Source organism: Carcharodon carcharias, chromosome 23 (assembly GCF_017639515.1).
Source record: "Carcharodon carcharias isolate sCarCar2 chromosome 23, sCarCar2.pri, whole genome shotgun sequence".
NCBI lineage: Eukaryota > Metazoa > Chordata > Chondrichthyes > Lamniformes > Lamnidae > Carcharodon > Carcharodon carcharias.
Window position 1 is genome coordinate 27,463,784 of NC_054489.1, and position 19,186 is coordinate 27,482,969.

The window sequence follows — 19,186 nt, forward strand, 5'->3', positions numbered from 1 at the left end:
CTTCAGTAGATCCTTGATCGTACGAGTCACCTCCGTGGGATGGGTCTAACCTCCTCAACTTCTGGGTGTTGTTGGCACTCCCCTGGACCATGGACCTCAGACCAGGCCTCTTCTCGAAGATGTGCTAGGCAACTCCAGGGTCTTCTTTCCCTCCTCAGTTGGATCACTGCCATTAAGAAGGCAGCATTGAGCGCAGACTCCATTATACAATCCTCCTTCTCCCTGTTGTCAGACAGATGCAATGGATTGATGAATGATGGGTAAATATAGTCCACCTCCCAATCACTACCAGAAAGCCACTGTCATGTCCTAGAACTGCATTTGCACAACTTGTCTTTCCCTGATCCAGCGTTCCAGGCACTACCTCACAGATTTAGGTGACCAAGAAGCCATCCCAGATTCTTGACTTCTCAAAACACTCTTTCGGACTTCTATCAGCTCAGGGTTCATTTCAATGTTGTGACTCTAGACAGTTTGAGGGTGCCCCCTGAGAAAAGTTGCTGATAAGCAAAGTGTGCCCTGCTCTGTGACGGCTGCTGTCTGCACCAGGTGGACGCTGAGCTGCTGGCAATGTTGTGACTCTAGACAGTTTGAGGGTGCAACCATGGGCTCCTCCCACACTGCCTCCAGACCCCTCCTGTGCAGATCCTTTTCCAGTTTTGATTTTAAACTGTGCTATAACTTTGAAGTCTCAAGATGGTGGCTTTGACGCCATTTTGGCATTTAAAGGAACCATCCTCCTGAAAAAAAGTGACATGCAAACATTTTCTTCTGAACTGATCTAAAGGGGCCTGGAAGCAGGAGAAACATCAGGGCCCAAGATTTCTCACCCAGGTCCTGGGCTCCACACACACTGATTATCACTGAGATATGGGTTCCAGAGACACTGACTGTCACTGGGGTACATGTTCCAAACCCACTGACTCTCATTGGGGTACATGTTCCAAACTCACTAACTCACACTGGGGTACAAGTTCCACACATACCGACTCTCACTATGGTACAGGTTCCAAACTCACTGACACTCACTGGGGTACAGGTTCCACACATACTGACTCTCACTATGGTACAGGTTCCAAACTCACTGACTCTCACTGGGGTACAAGTTCCACACATACCGACTCTCACTATGGTACAGGTTCCAAACTCACTGACTCTCATTGGGGTACAGGTTCCACACATACCGACTCTCACTGGGGTACAGGTTCCAAACTCACTGACTCTCATTGGGGTACAGGTTCCAAACTCACTGACTCTCACTGGGGTACAAGTTCCACACATACCGACTCTCACTATGGTACAGGTTCCAAACTCACTGACTCTCACTGGGGTACAGGTTCCACACATACTGACACTCACTGGGGTACAGGTTCCACACATACCGACTCTCACTGGGGTACAGGTTCCAAACTCACTGACTCTCATTGGGGTACAGGTTCCAAACTCACTGACTCTCACTGGGGTACAAGTTCCACACATACCGACTCTCACTATGGTACAGGTTCCAAACTCACTGACTCTCACTGGGGTACAGGTTCCACACATACTGACACTCACTGGGGTACAGGTTCCAAACTCACTGACTCTCATTGGGGTACAGGTTCCACACATACTGACACTCACTGGGGTACAGGTTCCACACATACTGACTCTCACTGGGGTACAGGTTCCACACATACCGACTCTCACTATGGTACAGGTTCCACACATACCGACTCTCACTATGGTACAGGTTCCAAACTCACTGACTCTCACTGGGGTACAGGTTCCACACATACCGACTCTCACTATGGTACAGGTTCCACACATACCGACTCTCACTATGGTACAGGTTCCAAACTCACTGACTCTCACTGGGGTACAGGTTCCACACATACCGACTCTCACTGGGGTACAGGTTCCACACATACCGACTCTCACTATGGTACAGGTTCCAAACTCACTGACTCTCACTGGGTACAGGTTCCACACATACCGACTCTCACTATGGTACAGGTTCCACACATACCGACTCTCACTATGGTACAGGTTCCACACATACCGACTCTCACTATGGTACAGGTTCCACACATACTGACTCTCACTATGGTACAGGTTCCAAACTCACTGACTCTCACTGGGGTACAGGTTCCACACATACCGACTCTCACTATGGTACAGGTTCCAAACTCACTGACTCTCACTGGGGTACAGGTTCCACACATACTGACTCTCACTATGGTACAGGTTCCAAACTCACTGACTCTCACTGGGGTACAGGTTCCACACATACTGACTCTCACTATGGTACAGGTTCCAAACTCACTGACTCTCACTGGGGTACAGGTTCCACACATACTGACTCTCAGTATGGTACAGGTTCCAAACTCACTGACTCTCACTGGGGTACAGGTTCCACACATACTGACTCTCAGTATGGTACAGGTTCCAAACTCACTGACTCTCACTGGGGTACAGGTTCCACACATACTGACTCTCACTATGGTACAGGTTCCACACATACTGACTCTCACTATGGTACAGGTTCCAAACTCACTGACTCTCACTGGGGTACAGGTTCCACACATACTGACTCTCACTATGGTACAGGTTCCACACATACTGACTCTCACTATGGTACAGGTTCCAAACTCACTGACTCTCACTGGGGTACAGGTTCCACACATACTGACTCTCACTATGGTACAGGTTCCACACATACTGACTCTCACTAGGGTACAGGTTCCAAACTCACTGACTCTCACTTGGGTACAGGTTCCACACATCACGACTCTCACTAGGGTACAGGTTCCAAACTCACTGACTCTCACTGGGGTACAGGTTCCACACATACTGACTCTCACTATGGTACATGTTCCACACATACCGACTCTCACTATGGTACAGGTTCCAAACTCACTGACTCTCACTGGGGTACAGGTTCCACACATACTGACTCTCAGTATGGTACAGGTTCCAAACTCACTGACTCTCACTGGGGTACAGGTTCCACACATACTGACTCTCACTATGGTACAGGTTCCAAACTCACTGACTCTCACTGGGGTACAGGTTCCACACATACTGACTCTCACTATGGTACAGGTTCCAAACTCACTGACTCTCACTGGGGTACAGGTTCCACACATACTGACTCTCACTATGGTACAGGTTCCAAACTCACTGACTCTCACTGGGGTACAAGTTCCACACATACCGACTCTCACTATGGTACAGGTTCCAAACTCACTGACTCTCACTGGGGTACAGGTTCCACACATACTGACACTCACTATGGTACAGGTTCCAAACTCACTGACTCTCACTGGGGTACTAGTTCCACACATACTGATTCTCACTGGGGTACAGGTTCCAAACTCACTGACTCTCACTGGGATACAGGTTCCACATATACTGACTCTTATTAGGGTACAGGTTTCACACACACTAACTGTCACTGGGGTACAGATACCACACACACTCTCTTTTACTGAGGGTTCCAGAGACAATGACTCTCAGGGGTATGGATCCCACCATGAGGAGCAGCCAGGACAGGAGAACAAAACAGGTAGCAATGAGGTGTTGGGATTGGAGTAGGGTGTGTGGTTGTTGTGGGGGTGGGGGTGTAGCTCACACTGCAGAACCAATTCGGTGCTGGGGTGGGAGGGTCCAGCCAGGGTCAAGGGTCCAGCAGTAGGCAACTGGCGATAGGCTCAGGTTGGTGGCAGGGTCATGGAGGGGTGGGACCTCTCTCACATCTGGGCAACGTGAGGAAATCCAGGTGGGGGGAGCTGGAGATGGAGGAGCAGATGAGTGAATGTGGACAGAATCGAGAAGGAAGGGAGGGCATGAGTAAGTGAATAGAGCTGAGTGAGGAGGTAGGGTGTGAGTGAGTGAGTGGGGCTGAGTGGGAATGGGAGAGAGGGCATGGGTGAGTGTGCAGGCGGAGACGTAATGATCGCTTTTGATGCTTGATGATTGTTTCTGATTTCTTTTGGGCCCTCTGATGGCAACTCATGTCAAAAGATGACAATTAGAGTGCTGATGACTGATGAAAATCTCATCCCAAGTTACACCTTTTGAATGCCAAATGATTACTGATCTGCTTTGAATACATTTGAATGCAAATGATATCAAACTTTTCTGGTCACTGTGTGTTTTTACCAGTATGAATAGTTGAGGAAAGTACGACCGGATAAATATTTGAAGCAGAGAAAGATATATTTTAAGGAAAAATTAGATTGTGAGGTGATATTTTCCTCAACTATTCCCAATGGAAAAGATTCCACAATCCAGTAACCCTCTGCATAAAGAGGTTTGTCATAGCCTCGCTCAGCAATCAGTGAGGACTTTAAATTGATGGATCCTGTCACCAACTTCCTAACTAAAAGAAATTGTCTTTCCCTATTCAATCTTTAAAACCTTTTATATTCTTAAAACCATTTATTAAATTTCCATAATTTTCTCTGGTTCAGTTGAACTAGCCGTAGTATTTCATGGCGCTCCTCATAACAATGATTTCTCTTTTTTATTTGTTCATAGGATATGGGCATCGCTGGAAATGCCAGCATTTATTGTCAAAATCCTGAGATTACCCTGTTAAATCTATACTGTGCCCATTATGTTAGATGTCTAAAACTATGCACATGGCATTCAATATGTTAGGGTAATGAACTAACTCTTTGGGGATGAGTTTCAAATAATCAAATGCCAATTTATGTGGTTATGACTTGTCTTATGTGCTGTGGCAGTTGATACTGGAAGGAGATTGGATCAGATGCCTGGTCGGCTTATGGCAAAGTATGAGATCTATATGTACAGTTTAATTTGATACTCAGGGTCATATTCTAGGTGCGGTGAATTTTCCATGTCAGACATCAGCATATCCAATATCCAATGTGCCTATCTTTTTCTTTACTTCCTTCATGAGTTTCAAAAAGCATCACTGAAAGGTTCTCCTCTCCAATGCTTATAGAAGGATCACTTCATGCTGTGCTGTGCATCAGAAAATAATGATATGGTATTATATATCATCAGGTACTAAGCTTTCAAGTATTTCATAAAAGTCTCATAAAAAACAGTGGAAAACAATGCTTTAGACAGAAGGATTATTATTATAGTGTCTTGAAATAATACAGACTAGCTGCAAGTTATTAAAATAGATTATTGTTCTCCAGGGCCAACAAAGAAGATATAAGACTTTTCCAACTTTCCCCATATAATTTCTCCAGCTAGTCACTTAATTCAAAAAAAAAATTACCAAGTGTGAGATGTTGTTTTACTGTCTATCACAATCCATTTAGAAGATTTTTTGTCTGCAACAGCCCTGTAATTAAGTTGGTGTTTTACGCTTGCACAGCTGGAGACCAAGTTCCCAGCAGACCCATTTTGAAAAAGGGATCAGGTTTGATCTAAAGAAATATTCTGTTATCAATTGGAGGCGAACAATACCTAGAATTGCTAACAGAAAAATCTGAAATATGCAAGGCACGAGTTTTGCCCAATGAATATAATTTTAATGTTAAACTGTCCCATTCCTCCTTCAGAAAAGTTGCTGATAAGCAAAGTGTGCCCTGCTCTGTGATGGCTGCTGTCTGCACTAGGTGGACGCTGAGCCGCTGGCACGGTGCAGGTGGGTAGGTGGTTCTCTCATTTTGCTTCCTGTTAATTATCTGGCAGTCTTTGTGACAGGGTTAGGGAGGTCAGGGTTTTCACTGAAAAAATGCCAAGTGTACATCTTTCCATTCTGATGTGGATGGGAATTGCGACTGAATCTGGTCATCTTGTAGCTTTTTCCATCTAGTTTTTGCAGATTGGGCTTTGATCTGCCTGGATGGTAGTTAAGCATTTTGGATATCACTGCCCGTTTCGGCCAAAACTGAAAATGCGCCTTTTCAATAAACAAGTTTAAACAGTTGCATTATCTCTCGATCAATTCACGGGAAGCAAGCCTTTCAATGAATTTAATCTCATCCGCCCAGATTTCCAACTCTATGGGCAGAATTTTACACCCTTTGGGCGGGCCCGCGCCCGACCAGATTGGGCATAAAGTCGTGCGAGATGACGGCGGGCGAGAGTCCTGACATCATTGCGATATTTCGCTCGGTGGGCACACGCAAAAGTCAGAAGCGGGCCTGCCGACAATTAAACGGGCAATTGAGCCCATTAATGGTGCAACTGTCTGAGATTTTTCATGGGCGAATCAGCCAGGCGGCCTTACTTTTTTCATCGAACCTTATTCAAGGGCAGGATGAAATTTCTGTAAGGTAATAAAATAAAAATAAACATCTGGCAACAGCATTTTTATGGGATATGCTTTCAGGTACTTGATTGTGATGCGTGGACACATTTTTTGCAACTTTTTACAGCTCTGTTTCATTATTTGCAGGTTTACAGCTCCCTGAGGCAGCTGTCTGCCTTCAGGGAGCTCGCCCACAGCGCTCACCTGTGCCTGCGGTGACATCGTCACCTGCCCTCTTCCCACCCCCACTCTGGCAGCGTTGAGCCTTTCAGCGCACGTTTCATGCTGGCTGGTCGTTTATTGGCCAGCTAGCCTGAATTTGCGGTCAGGGCCAATCGCGGCTGGGTGTCCATTTTCTGGATGCTCCCAGGCCCGCCGATCATGCACACCTGATGACCGAAAAATTCAGGCCTATGTCTTCCCATTACAGAACATAACTGACATCTTGAATGAGTCCACTGTCCACCAAGGCTCCTTTGACAGCACCTTCCAAACCCACGACTACTACCACCTAGAAGGACAAGAGCAGCAGATAGATGGGAACACCACCAACTGGAGGATCCCCTCCAAATCACTCAGCACTCTGACTTGGAAATGTATCGCCGTTCCTTCACTGTCGCTGGGTCAAAATCCTGGAACTCCCTTCCTTACAGCACTGTGGGTGTACCTACACCACATGGACTGCAGCAGTTCAAGAAAGCAGCTCACCACTACCTTCTCAAGGGCAATTAGGGATGGGCAATAAATGCTGGCCCAGCCAGTGAAACCCACATCCTGTGAATGAATTAAAAAAACCTTCAAGCACAAGGATCAGATTTTGTGAGCATCATCAGTGCTAAATTCTCCTTTCATGATCCTGAACTTGCATTCTCTTCTCCTACTGTTAAAATGCTTCCAAAATCAATATTTTCGTTCAATCAATATTTATTCTATAAATATCCATACTGGTGTTTATGCTCCACACAAGCCTTCCTCACATCCTACTTCATCCAAACCCATCAAGGAGGAGAGTGCAAGAGGAGGACACAAGCAAGGCAGCCAGAAGCATCTAGAGGAGAGTGAGAGAGGAGGACCCTGGGACAGGAAGTCAGCAGCACCTAGAGGAGAGTGTGAGAGGAGCACCCTGGGACGGGAAGTCAGCAGCACCTAGAGGAGAGTGTGAGAGGAGCACCCTGGGACAGGAAGTCAGCAGCACCTAGAGGAGAGTGTGAGAGGAGGACCCTGGGACAGGAAGTCATCAGCACCTAGAGGAGCTATAAAAACAGTGCGAGAAGCGGCAAGAGTTCCCGAGCAGTGGTTGACTGGGAGAGTTCAGTGCAGAGGGACGAGGTGCTCTTTTCCTTTTCTACCTTTCCTCAGAAAGAAGAGGTAAGTAGGACCTGGTGAGCAAATTAGAAAAGTGCAATTTTTTAAACAAGTAGCTATACTTGGATTTAACTGAGAAGCGCCAGGAATAAGAGAAAATTTAGGCCCAATATAATAAAGTAATATAAATAATCCAAAGTTGAATAAAGTTAACATAAGGGAAGGAAATTTAAGACATGGCAGGGCAGCTCGAGTGGAATGTGCATTCTGTAATATATGCAAAGTCATGGACGCTACCGGTGTCCTAGGCGACAACATGTGCAGGAAGTGCTGCCAGCTGCAGAAACTTGGGCTCCAAGTTTCAGAGTTCGAGCAGCAGCTGGAGTCACTGTGAAACATCCATGAGGCTGGGAGCTACATGGGTAGCACATTCAGAGAGGTAATCACACCACATTTTAAGGGCCTGGAGGCAGAGGGGGAATGGGTGACCACTAGGCAGTCCAAGAGAAGCAGGCAGGTAGTGCAGGAGTCCCCTGGGGTCCCGCTCACAAGTCATTTTCTCATTTTGGAAGCAGGCGAAGGCGCTGCTTCTTCAGAGGAGTACAGTCAGAGCCAGGTTTGTGGCATCATGAGTGGCTTGGCTGTACTGGAGGAGAGGAAGAAGAAAGGAAAAGCAATAGTGATAGGGCATTCATTGGTTAGGGGAACAGACAGGCATTTCTGTGGCCATCGACGTGACTCCAGGATGGTATGTTGCCTCCCTGGTGCCAGGGCCAAGGACGTCACAGAGCAGCTGCAGGGCATCTTCTGGGGGAGGGTGAACAGTCAGAGGTCGTGGTCCATATTAGTACCAATGATTCAGGTAGGAAGGGGGGATGTGGTCCTGCAATCAGGATTTAGAGAACTAGGTAGAAAATTAGCAAGTAGGACCTCAAATATAGTAATCTCTGGATTACTCCCAGTGCCATGTGCCAGTGAGTACAGAAATAGGAGGATAAGGCAGATGAATGCATGGCTGGAAAGATGGTGCAGAGAAGGCTTTAGCTTCCTGGAACACTGGGACTGGCTCTGCGGGAGATGGCACCTGTACAAACCAGACGGGTTGCACCTGAACAGAGCCGGGACTGAGTTCCTTGCGGGGCCTTTTGCCAGTCCTGTTGGGAGGACTTTAAAATAACTCAGCAGGGTTGTGGGAACCAGGAGAGAATACGAGAGAGGAATGCCATTGTGCACAAAATACTGAGAGAGACAGATAACAGTAGCATAGAGAATAATAAGTTAATAGGTGGAGTTGGGGTGAGGGACAAAGCAACAAAATCTAAATCAGGGTTACTATGCATATGTGTGAATGCATGGAGTATAGTAAATAAGATTGGGCTGTTACAGGTACAGATTGCCACGTGGAAATAAGATATTGTGGTGATAACAGAGACTCGACTCAAGGAAGGGCAGAACTGTGTGTTAAATATTCCTGGGTACAAAGTGTTCATAAAAGATAGGAAAGGAAGAAAATGAGGAGGAGTGGAGGTATTGGTTAAGGAGGGTATTGCAGTGCTGGAGAAAGAAGATGTCCCAGAGGGTTCACGGACAGAATCAATTTGGCTAGAGCTAAGGAACAAAAAGGGTGCATTAGAAGAATAAATCTACAGGGATATTGCAGAGAGATTGAAGCACTATAGAGTAGTTATAATATGGGACTTTAATTACCCGAATGTAGACTGGGACAGTGGTCGTGTGAAGGGCGGAGAGGGGCAAAAGTTCCTAGATTGTGTCCAGGAGAATTTTCTACAGCAGTACGTGTCCAATCCACGCTGTTGGACCTGGTTCTTGGAAATGAGGTAGGCCAAGTAAATCAAATGTCAGTGCGGGAACATTTAGGAGACAGTGACCATTATACTGTACATTTTAGGATGATGATAGGAAAGGACGATAGGCAATCTAGAATAATTAACTGGACGAGAGCCGACTTCAATGGAGCTAGAACAGAGCTGGGCCAGATAGACTGGAACGAAAGATTGCTGTGAAAATCTGTAGCTGAACAATGGACTACTTTCAAAAAAGAATTGGTTTGGGCACAGAAAGGGAAAGGCAGAGCAAACAAATCAGAGCTCCCTGCATGAAAAAGGTGATAGAAATTAAAATAAAGAAGAAAAAGTTTGCTTATAACAGGTGTCAGGTAGAAAATACAATTGAGAATCAAAAGGAATACAGAAGATTCAGAGGGGAGGTGAAAAAGCATATTAGAGAAGCGAAGAGTGGTTATGAGAAAAGACTGGCAGCCAACATAAAGGTGAATCCCAAAGTCTTCTATAGGCATATAAATAGAAAAAGGGTGGTAAAAGGAAGAGTAGGGCTGATTAGGGACCTAAAAGGAAATTTACAAATGGATGGAGGGGCCATGGCTGAGGTATTAAATGAATACTTTGCATCTGTCTTTACCAAGGAGGTAGATGCTACCCAGGCCATGGTCTCAGACAAGGAAACTCTGGCACTAGAAGGGTTCAAAACTGATAAGGTGGAAGTGTTGACTATCGGTACTTAAAGTTGACAAGGCACCGAGACCGGATGAGATGCATCCAAAGATATTGAAGGAAGTGAGCATAGAAATTGCAGGGGCACTGGCCATTATTTTTTGGTCTTCCCTAGACTCACGGAAAGTGCCAGAGGACTGGGGAATTGCAAACATTATGCCCTTGTTCAAAAAACGTTGTAAGAATAAGCCCAGCAATTACAGACCAGTCAGTTTAACTTTAGTGGTGGGCAAGATTCTAGAAACAATTATTTGGGATAATCATATGGAAAAATGTGGATTGATAAGGAAGATTCAGATTAGATTTCTAAATAGGGAAATTGTGTTTAACTAATTTTCTGGAGTTTTTTGAAGAGGTAACAGAAAAGGTCGATGAGGGTAATGGTGTTGATGTGGTGTATATGGACTTTCAAAAGGCATTTGATATAATGCCACACAACAGGCTTGTGAGAAAAATTATTGCACATGGAATAAAAGGGACAGTAGCAACATGGATACAAAATTGGCTGAAAAGTAGGAAGCAGAGAGTGATGGTCAATGGACATTTTTTGAGCTGGAGGAAAGTTTGTAATGGAGTTCCCCAAGGGTCAGTATTAGGACCCTTGCTTTTCCTGATATATATTGTTGATCTAGATCTTGGTGTGCAGGGCACAATTTCAAAGTTTATGGATAACATGAAGCTTGGGAGTGTTGAAAACTGTGAGGAGGACAGTGTCGAACATAGAACAAATGTCGAAAGGACATCGACAAGTTGGTGGAGTGGGCAGATATGTGGCAGGTGAAGTTCAATGCAGAGAAGGGTGAGGTGATGCATTTTGGTAGGAAGAGCATGGACAGATAATATAAAATAAGGGGTGAAATTTTGAAGGGGGTGCAGGAGCAGAAAGACCTGGTTGTATATGTGCATAGGTCATTTAAGGTGGCAGGACAGGTGGAGAGAGAAGTTAATAAAGCATATAGTATCCTGGGCTTTATTAACAGAGGCATAGAGTACAAGAGCAAGGAGGTTATGCTGAATTCATATAAGACCTCAGCTGGAGTATTGTGTACAATTCTAGGCACCACATTATAGGAAGGATGTGAACACATTGAAGAGAGTGCAGAAGAGGTTTACAAGAATGGTTCCAGGGATGAGAAACTTCATGTACGAAGATAGATTGGAAGTTGGGACTGTTCTCCTTGGAGAGAAGAAGGTTGAGAGGAGATTTGATAGAGATCTTCTAAACCTTGAGGGGGCTGGACAGGGTAGATAGGGAGAAGCTGTTCCTGCTCATAAAAGGATCAAGAACAAGAGGGCACAGACTTAAAGTGATTTGCAAAAGGAACAAACATGACGTGAGAAAGAACTCTTTGATACAACAAGTGGTTCGGGTCTGGAATGAAGTAGCAGTGGAATGTGGAATGTACAGTGGAATATGTGGTGGAGGCAGGTTCAGTTAAGGCATTCGAAAGGGCATTAGATGATTATTTGAATAGAAACAATGTCCAGGAGTATAGGGAAAAGGCAGGGCAATGGGTCTAGATCATAATGTTCATTTGAGAACTGGCGCAGATACAATGGGTCAAACAGCCTTCTTCTGTGCCGTTAAAATTCTGTGATTCTATGATATCCTTTTATTCCTTTCTCTCTATCATGTGTTTATCTAACTTGCCCTTGAATGCATCCAAGCTATTTAACTCAACTTCTCCCTGTGGTAGTGAGCTCCATATTCTAACCACTCTCTAAGCAAAGTTTCTCCTGAATCTCCCCTTGAAAATTATTTGTGACTATCTTATATTTATGGTCCCTAATTCTGGCCTTACCCACAAGTGGAAATATCTACCCTTTCCTGATCCCTCAGTCTTCTCTTTTCTAAAGAAAACAGTCTAAATCTGTTCAATCTCTCCTAACAGGTATAGCCTCTCAATTTTGCTATCATTCTCACAATTCTTTTTGCGCCTTCGCCAGTGTCCCTGTATCCTTTTTATAGTTAGGATGTTACAATTTTGGTAGAGACCATTAACTTTTTTTTTAAAAGTGGGTGAAATTCAAAATCCCAGTGATTTACTAAAAGAGTGACACCACAAGATTCTACCATTTAAAACAGAAGAATTTTTACCGTACAAGAATCAACAAAGCAAACACTAAATAATATCTATCCTATGCTCTAAACATGAATTAACAGGCAAATTGCTATCAATTATAAACTATAAGTTGCACATTAAGTGGCAGATACAACTAAGTCATACCTTACAAACATGCTCAGCACTCCATTCAGATTTTGGTGATCCCACTCAACCACAACGTCCTACAAAAATCTGTCTTCCTCATGAAGAATTTCAATTTCAAGGAGTTAGTTCAAATACTAGCTGTAGCAGCACACAACTAACCCAAGTTTAGTGGGCATAGTCTAAACCACAAGGGACTTATGTCTGCAAAACCTGCTCAACACAGCCTGGATGTGGTAGACCACCAATGTTATGCACAAGTAGCAGAAACAGCTGCAGCAACTTGTGGATCTGCTTCTGGATCTGAACTCTGCCTTCTTCAACTTGTCTGTGCTGCACCACTGTAGTCATCAACTGTTACAACTCAGCTTGGACTCATCTGTGTCCTTTTATATCTTGTAAACAGATTCACTTTGCCTGAAGCTTTGGTTTCCACACCTCAGTTGGTCTTTGTTTCCTTAGAAACTGGGAGGGCCAGTTTCTGCTTTCTGTGTTTACCTGTTCTGTTTCCCTTTCTGCTCCCTTTTCAATTCAGTTTTGGTTAAGGTCTGCTTCAAACAACGCAAAATAAATTTAAAAACACAGAGAGCAGACAGTACTCCAAATGTGGTCTCGCCGAAATTTGTTACAAGTTTAATATAATTTCGCTGCTTTTCAGTTCTATTCAGTACTTCACATTTGTCCGTATTGAACTACTTCACCTTTGTCCATATTGAACTACATTTGTCACTGATTAACCTAGGTCCAAATTCTGCCACTCTCTACATGGAAGTTTTTAATGTTAGTTTAGTTTACCCAAAAATTTAGTACCAAAATTGTCCAAACTATGTAATAGACAAGGACTTCTAACAAAGTATGGGTTTCTCCCTTTAGCTTTGGGTGCACAGTACAACAAACCTTCAGTCATCTATGGATGCAATGAAACATAAAGACTGGAGTATTATAAAACAGTTATACATCAGGAGTTCAGATGGCAACAGACATCATACTGAAGCTTGAGCATTTGATTGCTAACTGATACTGAGATGTATCATTTATTTAACATGCCTGTGTGCTTCAACACCAGATCATGGCTCCAGTTAGTTTTAAGCTCACATCAAATCAGACAAAATTTGAAAGGACAATAATGCAGGTAAAACAGACAATTTAAACTGGTGTGTGGTTGCATCGTGCATTTTGAACTGCAGTGATATTGGATTTTATTCCTCTGCGTGTTACAAGAACAACATTTGGAGAGGTATAGATGGCTGGGTACCTGGTTTAAAAGCTCCGGAACAGGTATGATCCCTTCAGGATTTCAAATAAAGTCACAATCCACATGAGCAAAGCTCAAGCGGGTTTACTGAGTAATCCAAACTCTGGATGTGACAGCACATCAAGAAGTAGATCCCAAACAGAAGAAGCATTACAGGACCAAAAACTCAATGGCTGAATGGGTCAAAAATAATAGCCAACTGAAAATATTTCAAGAAGCAACACACCAATGATCAGTTGAGAAAAAGTCGAATGAGTATTCACTTAAGATGGGGTAATTGTTGTTTAGGAAGTATCTCCAAAAATGCAGCACTCCTTCAATAATGCACTGAAGTGTCAGTCCAGATCATTTGCCAAAGATTCTGGAGGGGGGTTTGAATATCCAATCTTCTGAATCAGTGACAAGAGGTCTAGCAGTGAGCCACAGCTGACACCTTGAACCACAATATATCCATCAATTGGCAAGACACCCATGCGCCTGTTTGGAAAACTCTTGGGAACAATTCATTTCTTGCATTCTGTTAAATTTAATGCTCAACCTAATCCACCTTGCAATAAAATGCTTTTCAGTGCAAGTCTGCAGCTGCAGAATGCTGCACAAGTTAATTTATTAATGACCTCTAAAAGATTAAATCCCACCACCTCTCCACACAATCTTTACACAATTGCTTTATTACTCCTATTTTGAAGGGTAGGCATCCTCTGCCTATGGATAAATGTGGATGATTCATCAGATGGGTCTTTCTTGACACCTTACTTCATTTCTTTTTCCACAAGGGTTATTGATCCTGGGAATGGTGGCCTCTTATTTTCCTGACATTCTCAATTAAGCAGAGGGAGCAATGAACAATGATTTCCACATATGGCACTAAATCAATGCCTGTTTCTAAAGACACAGCTTGAAATGCCTTTCAACCATTTTTAAAAACTTTCTTTATGACTGATTTCATTGGCTATATGTTTTTTGCATAGTGTTGTTACTGCATGAATGCTTGTCACACTCACACTATGTCTGTGTAGTTTTACACAACCACTAACCTATTTATTTTGCAATGGTTAACATGGGGCTGAATTTTCCCCCTGTTGGAGGGGAGGTTGATGGGCGGGCATGTACAGGCGCGCTTCCGATTGGCGCCCCCGATTGGAGGTGTGCCACCATTTTACATAGGCGGGCCAATTAAGGCCCGCCAGTGTGACATCCACAAGGAAGCGCTATGCGCTCCATGTGCGTGGTGGGGGTGGGGGGGTAATCCCAAAATCGAGAGTGTGCTCTTTCACGCATGCACACTAAAGAGTGCACTCATCTCCCTGAGGCTAAGTGCTGCCTCAGGGAGATCGGCTCTAAATGTGAAAAAGACAGAAGTAGAAAAATAAAATTTCCCTTATATGTCCCCTCATGTGACAATATCACATGAGTTGGGACATGTCCATAATTTTCACAAAACCTTTATTAAAATTTTTTAAAGCCTACGTGAAACCTCATCCCGCCCGTGGATGAGATTTCACGTTTTTTCTAGTTCCCTTAAGGTTGGACGGGCAGGTCCTTTAATTACTTAATTGACCCTTTCAATGGCATCAATTGGCCATTGACAGGTTGGTGAGCGTGCAGCTGATTTTGCTGCGCTCCTACCTTCCTGAAAATTTAAATGGGGCGCGGTGACATCAGGAGTTCCCTCCAACATCATCGCGTGTTATTTTATGCGTCAGCGAGCGGGCCCCGCCCCCGCTCACTGACTCGTAAAATTCTGCCCATGATCTTTAAAATGTGCTCAAAGGAATTTAATGCAAGATTATTCAGAATATAGGCACGAGTTGGCATCAAACAACGTCAAAGAAACACTGAGGTGTGAGAAAGGATATTGTTCAAGTTTAACTAAATAAAGTCACATGGCTTACCAGAGCAGTGGTAAGCTAATCACTGTCCATCCAATTAGAATTACACTACTTATTAGAATAAGGGCTGAGTGCCAATCAAAAATCAGAATGACTTGCATTTATATACCACCTTTCATGACTTCAGGAAGTCCCAAAGTGTTTTACAACCAATGAAGTACTGTTTTTAAAGTATAGTCACTGCTATAGTATAGGAAATGCAGCACCCAATTTGCTCACAGCAAGCTCCCATGAACAGCAATGTGATAGTGATGTTGGTTGAGGAATAAATATTGGTCAAGACACTGGGAGAACTGCCTTGCTCTTCTTTGTATAGTGCTATAGGATCTTTATGCTCACCTATGAGGGCAGATGGGGTTTCAGTTAGTGTCTTATCCAAATATTGCACCTCTGACACTCTAGCACCCCCTGACTACAACATAATGGGGACAAAACTGGGCTCCATAGCAGCCATTTTTTACGATGTCTTTTAACAATGGAAAGTGGCACCTGAGATGCACACGTAAATTCCAGCTGGGAAAAGATCTGGTAGCCCGCTTGGTGAAGATGTGCATTGCTGGCAACATGTAGAGCAGACAAATTGCGATCTTAATCAGTATGTAACACAGATCTGACACCAGTGCTATTTACAAACACCACACACCACCATATCTTAATCTTCACACACCATGAAGGACCCTCCACCAGGGCTATCTAAAGTGATCATGAAGTACTTACAGGTTAGTTCCAGGATCATTTCTTCAGGCTACTGAATCAATTATATGCATTTTTGGAGTTTTCCTAAACTTGCTTAAAGTTGGATTAATCTACAGAGGGTGATCTGGCTGGTGCGAGTGTAGTTTTGGGTTGATTTAAAACTTCATTTATTCATGGGATGTGGGCATGTCACTAGCAAGGCCAGCATTTATTGTCCATGTCTAATTGCCCTTAAGAAGGTGGTAGTGAGCTGCTTTTTTGAATCATTGCAGTCCATGTGCTGCCGTGCAGTTAGGGAGGGAGTTCCAATGAAGAAATGACAATATACTTCAAAGTGCTTGACTTGTAGGGGAACTTATAGGTGATGATGTTCTCATGTGCCTACTGCCCTTGTTCTTTCATATGGTAAAGATTGTGGATTTGGAAAGTGCTGTCGAAAGAATCTTGGCAAGTTGCTGCAGTGCGTTTTGTAGATGGCACATACTGCAGACACAATGGGCTGGGGGTGGAGACTGTGAATGTTTAAATTGGTGGATGGAGTGGCAATCAAGTGGGCTGCTTTGTTTTGGATGATGTCAAGCTTCTTGAGTGTCGTTGGAGTTGCATTCATTCAGACAAGTGGGGAATATTCCATCACACTCCTGACTTCTGCCTTGTAGATTGTGGGCAGGCTTTGGGGAGTCAGAAGGTAAAATAACCACTGCAGAATTCCCAGCCTCTGACCTTTTTTTGTATCATTGTTGGTCCAGTTAAGTTTCTGGACAGTGGTAACCTCCAGGATGTTGGTGGTGAGTGAAAAGAGGATTGCGTTGAAATAAGTTGCTTCCAGATGTCTTTCTTTTGGAATTTGACATGACTGAGAGAATGAAGGGAGGCCTTGCTGAGCAAGACAAATAGTAGAAGAGGTGGGAAGAGGAGGAGGAAGAGGGGGAGGGGGAGAAGGGCTATCAGCAGAAAGGCAATATCCACATTAGGGAGCAATTCTCTTACCTTAGCTTCAGCAAGTTCAACTCTTCCCTAACAGCACTGTGGGTGTACCTACACCACATGGACTGCAGCGGTACAAGAAGGCAGTCACTTCTTCCACCAAGACCTCCCTTGCAGTGTCTGAATGTGCTGGTGCATGTTCAGTCATTCCTCAATGTATCGCAGCCCAGATTCAGTTTTCAAGTGACTCTCAACATTTCTTGCAGTCATCAATGCACCTACCCTTTAAGAGGAGCAGGCTGCCTTTAATTAAGTAGAACAGCCACTATTAGGCCCCCCGCTGCTTGGTACAGCCAATAAACAGCGACAGTGGCACTGGCTGCATGCAGCAATCATGTAAAACCGCAGGCAGGTCCAGATTTACATGATGCCCACAGCACAATGAGTGGGCATGGGTTAACTGCAATTCCTACATCCATTTACAAGGTTTAGCCAATTCCCCCTCCCTCAGTCTACTCGACCCCAACCCCCCACCCCCACCCCCTCCCAATATATTCTAGAGATTATACCTAGCGCTGTTTTGGTCTGTGGGCTCAGTTCTAAATCAAGCAACGCATTTTTTCAGTTAAGTTATTCCTCTAATCAGCTTATTTTGATTGCTTGAACATGAGAGTACAAAGCTCCCAAATGCAAAACAGCAGATATCAAAAAAAATCACACGGTGTTCACAATTATAGATAAGAATTTTGTGCCTGCTACTCTAAATTTTGGAATGTTATAAAGGCCTTTTAACACTCAAAGGTTAATGCTTCAAATTTTTCAAATCAAAAACAAACAAAATCTTTTAGTCTCCATGTTTTTGTACTTAGAAAACAATTTTGGCGTCTTTGATCTGATCTGGAATGGGTTAAATAACACACCTCAACAGTACTGTTTTTAGACCCCATTCCCTGGATACGAATCACAACCCTCCTTCACCCCCCCCAACACCAAAGTAAAGAGAGATCTGCATGCATTCTCTCCTCCAAAACGAAAAGAATTATTAACATGTGTGGGCATATCCTGCATTTAACTTCATGACAATAGATCAGCAAATAAGTTATAGCTGAACCATTGGCTAAGAATTATACAAGGTGCAGCCATTGTTTAACACTTAGATTTTCTACATACCAAAAAAAAATACAAAGTAAGCTAAGCCTGTTTATCAAATTTTCCATGATTGTTAACTTGTGATCTATACTTACACAAGAACATAAAAAGTAAGAACAGGAGTAGGCTGTAAGCCCTTGGAACCTGCTCCGCCATTCAATAAGATCACGAACTGATCTTCTATCTCAACTCCACTTTCCCATCCTATCCACATAGCCCTACAGCAAATTTACCCAAAAAAAACAATTTTCACTAGTAACAGACCAATGTTTCCTTTACTAGTTTTGTGGTATAGTAGAGAAGTGCACTGAATATACCTACTTTTTGTTTTTGGAAGATAAAAATACAAAGTACCTAAGTGGTAAGTCACACAGGTCAAGATGGGACTGTGTTCTAAAGAAGGTTACCTGTTTCAATCAATGTATCAAAAAATTGCTTTTTATGCTGCTCCGTTATATTATCAGTGATTTACCTAAGACAAAACCCAGGAATTAGTGGAAGGTGGAAAGAGATAACGCCTTTCACAACCTCAGGATGTGCCAAAGTGCTTACAGTTTGAAGTGTAGTCACTGTTGTGATGGAGAACATGCAGCAGCTAAACTGTTGTAATGTAGAACATGTAGGAGCAAATTTGTGCACAGCTGGCTCCCACCAACAGGAATGTGCTAATGACCAGATAAGCTATTTTAGCAATGTTAATTGAGGGATAAACATTGGCCAGTATTCCAGCAATAACTCCACTGTTCTTCAAACTAGCATCATATGAGATCTTTTAAATCCACCTGAAAGAGCAGATGTAGCCTTTGTTTAATGTAAAATCCTAAAGACTTAATCCCCAACTGTGAGGTTCTCCCCATTAATACACTGGAGTGTCAACCTAGATTTTTGAATCTAAGTCTCTGGAATGGGACTTGAATCCACAACCTTTTGATTCAGAGGTGAGAGTGCTCCCAACGGAACCATGGCTGACACTTAACACTTGGTACATTCATACAAATTGCTTT